This window comes from Agelaius phoeniceus, chromosome 3 (assembly GCF_051311805.1).
Source record: "Agelaius phoeniceus isolate bAgePho1 chromosome 3, bAgePho1.hap1, whole genome shotgun sequence".
Lineage (NCBI taxonomy): Eukaryota > Metazoa > Chordata > Aves > Passeriformes > Icteridae > Agelaius > Agelaius phoeniceus.
Window position 1 is genome coordinate 10,279,399 of NC_135267.1, and position 13,989 is coordinate 10,293,387.

The 13,989-nt window shown below is 41.4% G+C and overlaps 1 long non-coding RNA gene across 1 annotated transcript; it reads left to right on the plus strand.

The window, feature by feature from the left end:
• The first annotated feature begins 6,871 nt into the window (after window positions 1–6,871).
• Window positions 6,872–12,495, plus strand: LOC143693678 (uncharacterized). Its single transcript, XR_013181613.1, has 3 exons — window positions 6,872–6,958; window positions 8,882–9,045; window positions 12,367–12,495. It is a non-coding gene; the product is annotated as an uncharacterized LOC143693678 (long non-coding RNA).
• Window positions 12,496–13,989: the final 1,494 nt, after the last annotated feature.

A 13,989-nucleotide genomic window follows, 5' to 3' on the forward strand; every position in this document is an offset into this window, starting at 1 on the left:
GGGAAATATGACCTACTTAATAAGGCTAGAAGAGGCAAATACCAGCTAGTTATTCCAGATTTTTAAGGTTTTTTCTTTGTTAAATATGAGGTGGTGCCTAAAACGTGCTGAGCAAGTAGCTGACACTGCTGAAAGCTCACTTTTCTAGTTTATGAGAAAGAATTGTGACTTTGAAAATAATTGTATTTTTTTCGTGAGTCTAGGTAAAATGGAGTTTCTGTTTAGAAAGTCCTTGCTGTTGTTTGCTTATGCTTGTTGCCTAGTTTTAAACTAAAGGGAGAGAGCCTTAGATTGGATGTTCAGAAGAAATTTACTCAGAGGGTAATGAAGCTGGAACTGAAATAGGTTGCCCAAAGAGGCTGTGGATGCGCCATCCTCGGAAATGTTCAAGGCCAGGTTGGAAGGTTGGATGGATCTGTAACTTGCTCTAGTGGGGGTGGCATCCTTGTCCTTTATGGGTGGGGGAAAAGGGCAGGGGGTGGAAGGAGGGGGAAGGGCAAGGGGAGGTAGCAGGGAGGAGTGGTTGGAATAAATGATCTCTAAGGTCCCTTCCAACCCAAGCTTCTCTACAATTCCATGATTCTGTGATTTCCCTTGGGGTTTTTTATTTTCCCTTTGATTTTCCTTTCCACACAAAACAAATCTCTAATAAATTTTCTGTCTTTTGAGAACTCAGAAGGATCAGAAATGCTCAGGATGTCAGATAATATTCAAGACAGAAGTTACTTACAAGTTGCTTACAAGTCAGAGTTTGGTATGGCTCTCCAGTCGCTTGAAAGAATGGATCAAGTAGAACTGACCTAGTGCCCAAAGGACTCTTGCTGGGCCTGTCACAGGATTGACATGAGAGATTCAAAGCTACCTGTGTAGCATAAACACTTCAGTCTGAATGCTGAGGATAGAGGAGCTAGCCAAGTTTTGGATGTGTCTTTGACAAGGAACATGGTTGCAGAGATCAGTGATGGGTACTCCCCCTAGGTGTCTGTGTTATCAAGTGTTCTACTTGTCACGTTTGATACACAACAAATCAGATCTAGAAAGAAGGAAATAAAGAACAGCCTGGCTGGAAATCTAGGACTCTCACTTTTCTGCCACACCACAGATTGCACTCCATCCCCTCTCCCCCTCATCCAGGCGTTACCAGCTTCCAACAGGCTTGAGCTCCTCTCTTGTGTGTCTGTACATCCCAAGAGTCTGCAAGCTGTCACTTCCAAGCGGTTTAGCAGGATAACCAGCAGGCTTCCTCATCACCACCAGAGAGTTCATGTGGGCAGCCAGCTGGTCTGTCTTCCTTGTCTGCTCTAGCCGTCCTAGGCTTCAGAAAAGGGTGGGAATTTAAGAAATGGTTTTTTGCAACACAGGAAATATTGGTACATTATTTGTCCATCCTAAAAGGGATTTTTTCCCTCTACATACAATGCTTTTAGATTCAATAGCAAGATCAAAATGACTGTATTGATTCTTGATACTGGCAAATAAATTGTTTTGGAGCTACATAAGACCCAGAAGATATTGCAATATAGTGAATTCATCACAGTGAAATAACTTGTCTGAAATTACTCAAAGCTTTTCTTGGAGAACAGTAGTTCAAACCTGAAGGAAAGATGGGCTACATCTTAGCAGAAACACAGATTGTAATAATTTGACTAAAGGACTCCTGGATCACTGCGATCTACTGTCGTGGTTTGACAGGAAGTAGGTTTTCTGAGATATGCTGTGGTCACCAATAGGTGTTCAGATTTTAATATTGGCACCTGGTGTGGCCACTGGGGACAATGGATACGCCTCTGAGAACACAGGGGTTAAAAGCAGAGCACTCCAGGGGAAGCTCTCTTGGGTTTCTGTGAGGGAAGCAGGTCAGACCTCCCCCGGCCCAGCTGCTGGCTGGGCAGGAGGGGAAAAGCCATGCAGCTGGGAGAGGTAGGCCTGGCCCCAAGGGTGGAAGGGTGGAAGAGAGAGAGCACCGAGAGGCATCAGGCAGCCCCCCTGGGAGACAGAGAGAGAGAGAGAGAGATAGATAGAGAGAGAGAGAGAGCCTGTGCTGCCTTGAAATTTGATACCATGTCCTGGCAGCACAGCCCGGCTTGCGGAGAAGGGAGGGGTGCCCTTTTTGGACAATGAAAACTTTACAGAACATTGACCTTTCCTAGAAGAGAGATAGAGTGGAAGATGAAGAAGGAAATGGGCAAGTGTGATGAAGGTCTGGGCAAGTGAAAGATGTCGGGAGAGAAGAATCTTAGGTGGGAAGAGATGATGGAGTGGCTGTGGCTTAGCTGGACTCTTCTTGTTATAGCCATGGACAGACCCATGTTCCTTGTGACACTGAGACTGCATCCAGGGGGAGGCAATGGCCCAGAACCAAGAGGGTTCAGTGTTGGTACCCCTCAGCCCCAGGGGGTGAAATTTGGGGGGACAGGTGTCCCAAAAGTGAGACTGTGCTCTTTTTGGAACGGGACAAAGCATCCTTAAAAAGACAACCCTAGAAGCAGCTCTGGTCCATGTTCAGTGGTGAGAGCACTGGACATGGAAGGAAGAGGTCACGATGGCAGATGTTCCCCAGGAAATGGAAACACACGAGGTTTCAACGTTGTTTCCAGGGGAAGCCTATGGCACAAGAAGGACTCCTCTCCTCTTGATGAACTGAGAATTGATTGTCTGAAGGGTGGTGAAGGACTGAGAGTTGAAATTTGGGGGATAGACGTATTGGAAATTTGGTGGGGGGAGGAGGAAATGTATTTGTAAGGTTTTCATTTTTCCTGTGTGTTCCTTTTTACATATAGTTGTAGTGTAGTTAATAAAGTTTTCTTTATTTCTAAGTGGGAGCCTGCTTTGCTTATTCCTGGTCACATCTCACAGCAGAAACCAGGGAGAGTGTATTTTCATGGGGGCACTGGCATTGTGTCAGCAGAAACCATGACATCTACTCAGTAAATCTGTAACAGCCCAGGACTACCAGACATGATGTGTTTGCTGTTTCTTGGATTCCTAAATTATTTAGAGAACAAGAGCTGAAGTGTAGCTCTCAGGTCACAGGTGCTCTTAATCTCATATTTTTATAAACTACATGGTTTTCTTGAGCGTCCTTCTCCTTAGTATGACCAGCAGGCATTCTTCTTGTCTCCCCATAAAGTTTTGGCTTGAATCAGATTCCTACTTGGAGGAAAATATTTTCTAAAAAACAAACACTACAAATAAAATAGTGGTAACTAATAGAAACTCAGTAAATAACATGCAAGCTATCAGGCACCAAAGTGTCTGTACACTCTATACTGTTGTGCCTGTCCTGCAGGGAACACAGTTGTGAGCTGATTGTTGTGAAGACATAAATTTTTCACAAAACAAAGATTTGCAGGAAAACTAATGGTCCACTAATTCAGCTGGGGGGCATGGGGAACAAAATAAGGCAGAGAAGTATTTGGATATGCAAGCTTTCCTTCAGATTTGGACATCTTTTCTCTGTTTCAGTAGAATTTTGTCATATCCAGTAAGCATCCCCAGGGAGAGCCTGGGGTAAAAATCTGAGAACCACAATCCCAACACTGAACATTCCCTGAAGTTAATTGGGTTTGATCACAACACTGTTAAAGTCAAACAGCCACACAACACATGGATGGAACTAATTCTCACCTTGTGAGATGGTGGTGCAGCTGTATCCTTCACTTTACCGTAGAGATTTCTGTCCTTTCTGGATCTTTAAGCTTCAGATAAAAATTTCAGGTGGCCAAGACTCACCCAACACCACATGCTTCAGAGAGAGGGATATCTGGACACGCTGCACTGAAAATCATGGATCCACACTTAGAGGGAAGATGTCCTACCACACCTTTGACAAGCTGTATTTCTAATATAGGTTCACTTTATGATGAAGGAATTCAGAAATCTTCTATAATCAGAGTGACTGGGAATGTGTATGCTGTAACTGAGCACACAACTGGATGGAAGTTGCTACTATTGGTGCTATTTGTCTACTTTGGTTGTTTGGAAGGGGTGAAATGGAGAGAGAGTACAAGTGTGATATGAAAAAACTGCTTAACAGTCACAAGAAAGCTTCTGAAGAACAGTGAGTGTGAATCAATTTAACACCTGAGGTTATGTTTCCACATTTAGATATCCATGTGTGATTCAAATGCCTAAACTCATGTCACAATCTGCAGATAAATGATCAACAGCATTTAACAGTTGGCAGGGAGAAGTTCAGTTGACCATCTACTAGGAATCTTATGCTGAGATAAGATCCTACACAATGAGTTTAGGAAAACATGGGGTTTGCTGATAGTGATAAAAAGCTGCTCCCTGCTTACGTAATACCTTCAGGAGCCAGGACCTCACAGCAGTACAAATGCAATAATAATCACCATTCCTGAGAAATCACAAAGTGTGCTCTTTGTCTCTCCCTTACTGTCAAAAGTGCCATGACAGGAGCAGAAAAAGATACACAATCTTTGTTACAGGCATCTGAAAAGTTGGCAATATTCCCAGAAAGCTGGAATTCTCTGGGCAGAGACAGCATTGCATGGCCATGTGTGCCATGGAGCAGAGGGTCCCAAGGGATGCTCTTGAGGCAAGAGGCTCTGCACAGCCTGGAAGGCCAGCCCCTATCTGAAGTCACATAAGGTGTTGAACCTGCTGCACATGCTGTAGAAATCAATGATAATCCTTTTACTCACAGGGGTTTGATACGCCTTGCTGTCATTGCCCTGTTCCTACACACTTCATCCTGACTTCTCCCTGCCTCAGCTGCATCCACCCACTGATGCCTCCCAGGACAAACAAGGTTGCATGGATTTGCAGGCTTTGTGCAAGGAACTTAGACATTTAATATGCAGCTTGCAGTCATTGCTCCCAGCTTCAGTAGCCATCTGGAGGAAAGTTTTGAACCTCACTGACATGCTGGAGAAGTGGACCTGATTGAGAAATGATGTCCAACAGCTGCCAAAGGGGAGGGGGATTGGAGCTGAAAGTTTTCACGTTGGCTCCAGCATTGCCCCACAGTGCTACTAACAAGTAAATATATGTCAGAACCTACTGATCATGCCCAGTTTGCATTTCATAAATTAAAATGTATCAGCTGTTTCTTAACATTTTATTTTCAGTCTTCTTTTGGTCATAATTTGGCCTAAGGACTGCATCTGTGATGAATTCCTTGTAACAGGACCTTGCCATTTGGACTACAGTTGTCATCAAAATTTTCTGGTGTGCTCACAGAGGCTGAGAGAAATATATTTTTTAAAATATTCTATCACTCAAAAATTAGTTTAAAAAATCACTACTGCTTATTGAGTTGAAAAATAGTCTGTATTGAAATTCAGTTTCTCCCTTGGTCCGATTGGAAATGTTTATGTGGCTGTGTGTACATATATAAACGTAAGCACAGCCACACAATAGATCTGCATAGACAGTAAATAAACCCATGTAATGTAGTTTTCCAAAATGCAATTTCTCCTCAATTTTAATATTACATAGCAGCTTGAAGACAACTCCAAGTGTTTGTTTTGAAGCATTATTTTCTCAAATCTGATTCTTATTTACATTTAGAGGTCAAGGCTTTTATCAAGCTGTATGCTCGGTGCCACAAAAGGAGGGGATTCAGGTACAAGGTTCAGGAGAGAGATTTTCATTTCCCATTGGAAGGTCCCACCTGCCCTCTGAACACCCTGTGCCTTTCACAGCCCTCCACCAGGCCATGTGCACATCAGTCTGCCCAGGCTGCTGAGAATGGTGGCTTCCAAGGCCAGCACCTTGGGAAGAGCTCCACTTCCAGGAGCTGCAGCTGAGGTGGGCTTCAGATGAGTTGCAGGAGGGACAGGGAAGCTGTATGAAATGGAGGTGGCTCATCACTACTGCGCTTCTAATGCATTTCAGGAGAGCTGGCCCTGTGGAAAATGAATAACCAAGGTTGACAGGAGATCAAAGGAGAACATTAAGCCAAATGAGAATGGTTGTGACATTGTTGTCTGACAGACTACAGGCCAAAGCCACCTACTGTGCTGTCCCTGTTGGCTGTGATCTCACTGACACAAGCTGTGGTCAGTGTGGAATGCAGGAGTGAGGCCATTGCTCTGCCTCTGTGTAGCTGGCCAAGTACGCTGCTGTCCCGCGTTCTTATGACTCCCTCCCACCTCCACACATGTTTTTCTTGAGTCTTTGAGCCACAAGAGATCTAAAAAGCCTGTGAGCTTTCTCAGTCGCTTTCTTCCCATCCCCTGTGTCTGTCCCTGCTGGGGAAAGGCAGGGTGTGAGAGGCTGTGTGAGAGTTTGGCTGCCAACCACATCTGATTCACCACACACCAGAGTGGAGGTTCCAGAAGTTTGATTGACTGCTCCCTAGACAACAATAGGATTTCAGGTGTCACCACTCCTGCTCCAAGCATAAACAAGCAAGTCAGCAAGCAAATATTAGCTTTTGCTTTTCTAAGTGCTTCTTTAGAGCGGTGTCACTTCTATTCATCTGTGGAGACCTATAATGAAGTGTCAAGGCAAACACAGCATGGTGTGGAAGCTGCTTACCACAATACCTATGCAGAATAAGGACTATCAGTTCAGACTGGCAGAAAATGAATAGGAGGTGGGAATTGTGCCTATTTGGTTTTTTTCAGATTTTTTTCTTCTTTTCCTAGATGTCCCTGTACCAGTGAGAGCAGTGGCATGGGACAGCATCATCCCATTGCTCCAGGGGTAGGTTTACACTGCCAGGTAGCTCTGTGATATCTGTGCTAGCTCTTCACAAACTAGTTCAGGTGTGACTACAAGGCTAGCAGGACAGATTAGCCCCATGGAGATCTTTGGTGTGCCTACACTTACTTGTAATTGCAAATTACAACATCTTTTCCCCTGTCTTTATTGCATAATTTGTTTTAAGGCTTCACATTATCAGTTCTTTTCACAGGAATGTCAGGCCCCACAAAAGCACAAGTGAGAAGGAAAAGGCAAGAAGATCCAGGCCCCAGGGCACTTTCTAGTAAGTAACACCAGAACTACTTTTCTGAGGAAGCATATTTCTGTTTCAAAAATCCATGGCAGAAGAGCCCTGTTTGTCCCTTGCAGTTTCCATTTTGCTAACCATCCCACAGCACGTTTCATTCTTGGCAGCTTTGCCATCTTTGCTGCTCTCATATGCTGGTATGTGCAGTAGACCATAGGTAATAATCTCCCATCATGCAAGGAATCATGTCATTGGCAGGGATGGGGGGCAGGGAGTCCTTTCCAGGGATAAGGGGCTCCTTCCAGTCAGGGTAGCATGGTCCCAGCTCTGCTCCAGAGGGGAGTGGTGGTGGAGCATGGCAGAGGGAGGTGAAGGGTATTGCCAGTTGTCAGGGGTTTCCAGCGTGAGCAATAAAGTTCCTTCCTTGTGCACTCTGTTATTAGTATTGTTGCTGTTACTATTCCTTTTCTTATCTCATTGCTGTTTCCAGTAAATTGTTCTTATCTTAACCCATGATCTTCACCTTTTGTGTCTCCAATTCTGCTCTCCAGTCACCCTCATGGGAGGGGGAGAGGAAAGAAGGTGGAGCAGGGCAGCAGGTCGTGGCTTGAAGGGTCTTGGTGGGGACACTGAAGTGGGAAGCACCATTCTCAAACCACAATGCCTTTCTAAATGTGAAAGAAATAGACATAGAAAGAAATGACAGCCACCTCAGGAATACTCACCTGAGACATGGAAAGCCCAGAGTTTTCCTCTCTTGCCATCTTCAGCTCCTCAGCTGAGTTGTGTCAGCCTTTTCCCTTGGTTTACACCGAGGTTCAAACATGCTCAGTCCTTTCCTGTCTTCACTGGTACATTTTACTGCCTGCTCACAATATTCAAACAGTGGATTTTTCTTGGTTTCTCGTTGGCCCAGTGAATATTTAACATTTTGATACAAGCTATTTTTGTTACAGCTCCTGGAGGAGGAATTAGATAGGTAGCCACACCTTCAGGGCTTCCATTTAGGTGTATCAGGCTCAAGTCTGAGTCGTGTGGGAGTCAGAGACCAGGCATCCTGGTGCTGTTCTGTTACAGACCTACCCTAGCAGTGAAACTGCTTCACAGGGGTATATCACCACAACTTCAGGATTCCTGTACAAATTTGGGTTTTTAAAAAAATAAAATCCTGACCAAGTCCCTCTCCTGTGCACTTCCACCTTTCTGGCTTTTAATAACTCTTGGCAGCTGGAAATTGATTTGGAAAACCCGACAGCAGATAAAATTGCTTAGCTGGAGGAATGCTCAGCTTCGGCTTCAATTTTTTGATCAAGCTCTCATTTATCCTCATAGTCTCTGAAGTTACTGATTCTTTGAACCTGGCTGCTATTCCACATAAGCAATGTTTTATGTATAATCAACTTCTTTATTACATAACAACCAGTAACATCTGAAAGCTTTAAACATATTCTAACATTTTAATGATAGCAAGGAAAGATTTATGGGCAGAGTGAATATCTTTTATTGGCCCGATGATGTAGCTGAAAAAATGTAGACTTGCTTTTGGGCACCCAAACCTTTTTTGAATATGAAACAGAAGCTGAAAAATTGTGGCTTGATGTTTGCCATTTCTTTTGGTTCTGAAGCAGGTCATGGATGTCTGAAGTCTTGCCTGGTTTCCCAGCAGTGCAAGTAGACAAAGTATTAAGTCTCTGCAAATCTTAATTTGGTTATACCCTTAGATCATCATGGTTACATTACATAACTATTTTAGAATATTATCAAATTCATTATAAACTGAAATAGCCATATGCTTGATGACCTTGCCTTTGAATTGTCATATCACATGGCCTTGTTTTCAAGTAATACCATACCTCAAAAGTCTTTCTAACCAGCCTCTGTAGATACATAATATTTGATGTTATTGTCTAAGTTGTATTTCTTTTTTCAAACCCATAAAAAATGTTTACTTGCTTTTAGGTTTCCTCCGTGAAATTTTCTCCTTAAAGAGAAGGAAAAAGCACCATCTGTGGCATAATTTGTAGCTGCTTATTTGAGGCAGACTGTTCAGAAGGAAGTAAATCTTTCCACATTTTAGAAAGCTTGTGAGGGAAGGAATTTATCCACATTTAGCAGACACTGGGGTAAGTACATTCTTCTGGAAGCCGCAGGTTTGGGGGGCAATAAATCCTTCCATTTCTATTAGACAGGAGGCAATAAATCCTTTGATCTCTATCACACTCAATGATTTTACTCCACTCAGAATGTACATTTCATTGAGGTACTGTCTTCATTTTCCCATTTTCCTGGGATTAATTTATCCTCCTTTTCTAGGTTACTACCCCTTTTTTTAATTAATTGGTTGTACTTCTCAACTTTTCACTATAAGGGCATGGCATTCAGTTACATTATCTGTTAAGAGATAATTTTTTTTTTCTACTTTTATAATCTGGGTAAAAGACTCTGAAGTTGTACCAGTAAATTCCCTTTTTTGAGTACCAGAGTTGGGGTTTTTGTTTTAATAGATGGGCATCCTTAAGCTTTTTGAAAGAAGGTTTTTCTTGAAGAGTATTTCTATACTTTTGGCCAGTTTCAAGTCTGACATCTGACTAAAAGTGTCAGTATGCTTAGTGTTGGCCTGAGAAACACTAGAAATCTGATACTTCAGGTTGAAAATCTGGAAGATCAGGTTTTCCATATTAATTCAGCACTATTTTTATCTGCAACTTTGATTATTATTCCAGTAAATAAATGTAATTGACAAATTTAGCAGCACAGCACATCTCAAATTCTCAGAAGTTACCTTATTTTTTCTCATTTTCCCCCTGCCTTTGGTATTAAAAATGAAAGTATTTTCCAAAATCCATTTAAAACAGAATCATCCCTCTCTGAAATATCCTTTAAAACTCCATCCAATGAGAGGCCAGATGGGGAAGAGGATTTTGGAATGAAATCTGCATCTTGTAGCATCCACGCGGAGAAGGCATCGGGGAGGTTTTCAGCCTTCCCGAGTTTATTTCTGTCAAACAGTGACACCCGGTGGTCAGTCAGGCTGGGGAATTAAACTTCCCATCCCCAGCCCCAGTTTCTGCCTCTGCCCTTGGGATGGGCAGAAAGGAGGAGGGTTGCTGGCAGCCGGGTTCCTAATTAGCAATGACGGCAACTGAGAGGCAAATGAAACAAGGACACGGTCGGATATTTAAGGTGTAAATACACTGAGAGATCCATCGTGCATCTTTTTGCTTCTGGCGTTTAATAGCATCATATTAGACTGGAGATGCTTGTCTGTTCCCCTAAGGATAGGAAATAATTTAAATTTTGCTTATAAATATGTCAAGTATTCCCTTCTGTCACTGCATTCTTGTACAGCTGGTAAGCTGGGGACAGTTTCCAAAAACTGCTCTACAGGGTGAAACAGTGTTGTCAGACTTTATAAACCATCTGGAACAGCAAGCTGCTTTTCATGCCCTGAAATTCCCAAGCCCTGCTTTTTTACACCATATGTAAAATTGATATCTTCCTATAAAAGTATAAGACTTAACCTATGAAATTATAATAAGAAGTTCCTGACTTTTAATTAAGTTTCTGATCCCTTTACCAAGGTGGAAGGCATGTTTCACACACAACTTACAGCACCAAAAATCTTGCAGCAGCCACAGCAATTCCTCAGCAGTGCCAGTCTCCAGCCCCTCAGGGCTCTTCTCTGCCCATCAGTGCCCTGGCACATGGCACTAGCAAACAACAGTTCTACAAATTAAACTTAGGGTCCAGTTTACCATCTTGTCTAGAAAAAAATTTGAGAGTGAGACAGGGACGTTTCATGACCTTTGCCAGAAAACTTTCTCTAAACAGCTTGGAGCAGGCAAGACTCATCCAATACATCCATGACTCCTTTATGAAGGGTGCTCCAGGTTGTTGATGACAAAAGTTTCTTTCAAGTATGGCCAGAAAAGGGACTAGTGAGAGGTGGGAGAAGGACTGGAGGAGTTTTGCATGAGCTCTGCTCACACAGACAATGGATTGTTCACTGAAAAACAGAGCCTCTCCCAGGTTCATTCATTCTTCTCCCAAGCTCTGTTTTCATTCGATGTGCTAAAAAAAAGTTGGGAAGATCCTATTTTCTGTTTCCATCAATAAGGAGAGCTAGTATTCTGTTAAGTCAGCTTTATCCTATTAACTCTGCTGTTTCCTTCTTTTATATCCCTAAATGAATGTCAAGACCAAGTGTGGTTATAAAACTTCTTTGTTATTGTGAAAGATTTACCATTTTCTTATTGATTCTTTTCTGATTATCTAAATCAAAGTTGTGAAATGGAATTAAAGATGAGAGGCTAGCTGAAATATATATATATATATGTGTGTGTGTGTGTGTGTGTGTATGTGTGTGTGTGTGTGTTTGTGTATGTATGTAACAGGATATTTCTGATTTTCCTCATAGTCAAGATTTTGAAACATACTGTTATATTCAAAAGAAACTCAAATATGATATGATGGTAGATGCATAGTAAGACATACAGATAGCCATAAATACTTCAAAATTATGCCAGGCAATGCCATGTTACTGTAACACATACATGCTTAGAGTGTCTGAATGGATTGTAATGATTTAGAGAACATTCATGCAAGGTAAAATCAATAGTAAGAGTGTTTTCATTAAACTTCAGGTAAGGAGGAGAGCCATTTGGCATTAGTACTGTTTGTAAATATTTTCTTTAAGTCATATCTGACCTTGCCATAAATCTTGTTATGGCAATAACAAAACCCAGATACTCAAAACTGACTGTCAGTCCACACTTGAACTTAGTTCCTGAAGAAATCATTTGCCGCATGACATCACCAGGGTAAATGAGATACTTCTAAAATGACTTTCAAATAAAATGCAGGAGCTGGTGGACCAGTGCTCTGAGGTCCAAATTTCCATCCAAAGTAAAACATCAAGTCAATAAGAGGCTGGTTATATCTGCAACCAGAAGAAAAGGAATGCTGATGTATATTAGTTTGTTAAATCACTCTGGTATTGATTTTATGATAGTAACGCTTCTGCATGGAAATGCATTGCTTTCAGGGAAAACTAGAATGTGTATCTGTTGTATTCATTCTTGGTTTACTCTATTTTCTGTTCTTTGCTACTTTTCAGGATCCTTTTCTTCCATGTTTCTTCCCCTTTTTTCTGCTGCCAGATCTGTTTGTCCTGTTAGTCTCCATACTCTAAATCTGTCTCCCCTCAGTTTCTGCCCCTCCTCCTTCCATCATCCCTTCAGTCCTTCCCCCTTGTATAACCTGTCCCTCTTCCCTCCTCTCTTATCTTAAGTAATGGTTAATCCTTATTGGTTTTTTTAATACTATCAGTCACTAGCTATTCAGTTATTTTGAATGTCCCATTATAGCATCAGAGTTTCTAAACTTTAGTAGTTTTTTTAAATGCCCTCAGTATAACTTTTTTGTCTTTACTTCTTTCCCAACAGCTGAAGAAGGAAAGGTTCTTGCATGTAGACTGAGCATCTATTCAATCATGTCTGAAAAAAGACCATAAAAAGGAAGGAAACATCTACAGTTACTAGAAATTTTTGGATTCCATGTATATGAGTGTGCTGGCAAATATGGCTGTTCCAACCAGGTTTATTTTTATTTTTCTTCATTATTTTTCTTCCCTTTTGTCTCATTTTTATTGTCATTTGGTGTTAATTAGTTGGCTGAAATGTTTTGTGTAATTGGACTAAGCAACCATGTTGCTAATAAGACAGAGCCCTAAAGGTCCCAAATTCTGTAGCCTCAAAATACTTGCAAATTTTCCTTGTCACCAAATGCTGCCCCTGGCAGACAAAATTCATTTTGTGCTCCATTAGGCTCTGCTGTCCTCAGTTTTCTCTATCATGCCTGCCCCTATGTTTCCTTAGCTGCCTTCTACAGGAGCTTCTGTAGCATTTAGCATCAAAAAGGCAGTTCTTCAGAAAAGGCTGTCAATGCAAGAATTTAAATCTGAAAAAATTACACAGCAGTACCACCTTGGGGCAATGTACCCTGCACATAAAGAGACCTTTTTATCTTTGGATGTTGGTTCTTGTGACCAATTACCAAACCCATCTTTCCAACTTATTTTTATCATGACATGATAACATAGTGGTTGTCATAAAGACCTGTAACATTTCCAGCGTCAGTTCTGCTGATGCACAATTTTGCTTTAACACGCAACTCAAAAATTCCTAAAACATGCCAACAAAATAACACATCTTTTGCTGTAATTCCAAGGCAACCTGCCTCCCTTGGATCTTCTTTTTTAACCAAAAAAAAAAAAAAAAAAAAAAGAATTTAAATGGAACGAAATATTTGTAAAGAGTGGCTAGGAATTTCATGTGCATGTTTCACTGTCCTGAAATATCAAAGAATTTAAATTGCATCATGTGTGCAAACCAAGCAGTCTGTAGGTCTGAGCTGACTGTGTGTTTCTTTCTGTTCATGATGGTGTTGCCATCTTACTTCTGTGATGATTTTAAGCAAGGGGTTAGAGCAAGAATGGCTCTAGGGGTAATATGAGAATGCCAGTGCTTGATAACCTTGTCCCAATTCCAGGAGAGAAGATGAGGGAAGGTCAGATAAACCTTTTGGATTTGACAAAAGGATATAAATACAGGTATAGATATAGATGATACAGATATAGATATAAAAGACACTATATAGTGTAGAAAGGTAGAAAGGCAGCAAAGAAAATGGCTAGTGAATGTTTATTCACTGTATATAATACTGAAAATTTGCTGAATACTTATTCATTGATTCTTTTTGGAATTAGGAACTACTAAATTGAATTAGCAAGGAACAAATTTTTTTAATAATAACTTTTAATCTGCAGTTTGGCCATAGAGCTCATTACCAAATAAGGACTGCTTTTGTGCTAAAAGTTTAAATGGATGTTAAGAGCAAAGAGACAAAGGCATGGAAGTAGAGCCTACCTGGGGTGCAGTATTTCATTCAAAAAGCTGGCATCTTGGAGTGAGCATAAAGGGAAGTGTCTCTTTCTGTTTACCCTGTTCTTGCAGATCCTTTCCTAAGGTTCTGCTCTTACCTAATATCCTGTCTCAGTCCTTGCTAGA